The sequence below is a fragment of the Lucilia cuprina genome, chromosome 6 (genome assembly GCF_022045245.1).
Source record: "Lucilia cuprina isolate Lc7/37 chromosome 6, ASM2204524v1, whole genome shotgun sequence".
Taxonomy (NCBI): Eukaryota; Metazoa; Arthropoda; class Insecta; order Diptera; family Calliphoridae; genus Lucilia; species Lucilia cuprina.
In genome coordinates, this window is record NC_060954.1 from 53877267 (window position 1) to 53879766 (window position 2500).

The window sequence follows — 2500 nt, forward strand, 5'->3', positions numbered from 1 at the left end:
ACTGAACTAGAACTGAACTAGAACTGAACTAGAACTGAACTAGAACTGAACTAGAACTGAACTAGAACTGAACAAGAACTGAACTAGAACTGGACTAGAACTGAACTAGAACTGAACTGGAACTGAACTAGAACTTATTTAAATTGTTTTAATTCCACAAATTAATTCTATATATTTTTTCCTTTAATTTCAGCTAATAGTTCTACTAACAGCAAAGGCTGCCCAAATACCAACAAGTAAGTAAAGTTGAAAAGATAAATCAAATAATTTGGACTATTCAAACTAAAACTCGTTTCCTAAAATCACAATTTGCCATTGTACCCTCATGGTATTAAATATGTACCTCAGTAAGGTATGTGTCTTAAGTCTTTTATTTAAGACTCTCTTAGCCATATATTAATGCAAAACAAAAATGTAGCTTTCTTAAGTCTTTTGTTTTCTTTTACATCTAAGCAATTTTTAATTAATAATAAATAATTTTAGGTAATTTATGAAATAAAACATTAATTGTAACACTATTTCAGTTTAATTTCAATACAAATTTTTATTGCTAAAATAAATTATAGTAAATTTTTCTCGTTGTTGTTGTAGTTGTTAACTCCAAAAAAAGTGAATGGTAATATGATGTGGTCTTTTTTTAAATAGTTTGTTTTGTTATATTCAATACGAACATGTTTGTATTTAAAGTTGTTAGAGGAGCCGATGGCAAGCTATTTATTGTGAATTAGTTATTCAGGTTTCTTTTTTTTTTTTTTGTAATTTTGCTGTTTTTTGCAAGAAAATGTTACAATTACTTGTGTATATACATATTTATGTATATATTGGTTAATATGGTCACAAATAAATATTTAAAGTTTTACTAATGTTTATTTGCCTATATTTGATGGAGATTTAGTTTTACAATTTTGTAATTGTTAGGTTGCTAAAGAGTGTTTTGCTGACAGAAAATGTGGGGAATTTAACGCTTGTAATATTGCTAAATCAATATTTAAGTGTGAGTAGCTAAAGTAAGTTTTGTCTCGAAGAGTGATTAAATGAAATTGTGGTTTCAAGGTTATAAACACTTATTAATTAGAAAAATATTAAACAGATGTCAAGAAAAATTGCAAAAAATGTGATGCAAAGTGATTACAATCCTGTATTTAACTTATTGCTTCTGAGGAACTCATTGCTTCAAATTTCCAATTTTTGAAACCAAGACAACTTTTTGTAATAACAACTTCTAGCATTTCTTTTGTTTAAATTTCATAATATAACTCTTTGTTTTCACATTAAATTCGCCAAAAACAAAGGAATCCTTTCATAACTTTTATTAAATCATTTAGAAAATCCTATAAATCATATTGTTGACGTCGTCATCTTATACAACATCAGCAAGAGCAACAACAACAATAGCAACAATTGTCTTTCAGTATTTTATTGCTTCTTTATTTCCTCTAAGTAACATGTAAGAGGTGCGGCAACAGAGATATAAACATACAACATCGAAATGCGGAAGAACTTCACTTCGTATGAGTTTAAAATAAATAATATTTCACAAAATGAAATCAACAAAAAAAAAAGTATTAAAAAAATAATATCAAGAAAAAAACTAAAGTTGCAAGTAATATTTAACATCATGCAACGTTAATGACATTGAAGACAAAAACAACAAAGATGCCAACAATAGCAACAACAATAAAAACAAACACGAACTACTCTTATAAGTCAGGCTTGCAGACTCTTTCTTATAAGCCCTGTTAAGCAGAATACAGCCACTGTTAGACAAGAAGAAGAAAAAGTGTCCCAAGATCATCATTACCACCATCAGCACTACTATATAATGCACAAGAAGTCGTGGAAAGAAATGCACATTTTTAAAGCAGAATCAAAATAAATAAGAGAATTTACAAAAGAAGATCATCAAGATTAAGTTTTAAAGTCAGAGAGAAGAGTTGTGGCAATATAATTCCCCAAATGACGGAGAAAAAATTAACCCACTGTTAGACAAGTCTAGTCTGTAGTATAGACTATAGTCTATATAGTCTCGTCTATAGTCTGGACTATAGTCAAGGCTGTAATATGTACTATAGCTTGTACTATAGACTAGACTATGGATTAGATTATAGAATAGTCTATGGACTAGACTAAAGATTAGACTATAGACTAGACTATAGACTAGACTATAGACTAGACTATAGACTAGACTATAGACTAGACTATAGACTAGACTATAGACTAGACTATAGACTAGACTATAGACTAGACTATAGACTTGACTATAGACTAGACTATAGACTAGACTATAGACTGCACTATAGACTAGACTGTAGACTGGACTATAGAGTAGACTATAGACTAGATTATAGACTAGACTATAAACTTGACTATAAACTAGACTATAGACTAGACTATAGACTAGATTATAGACAAGACTATAGACTAGACCATAGACTAGACTATAGACTAAACTGTAATTGCTTGTAGTACAAGTTTGGTTGCCCTGATTGTTATTTTAATA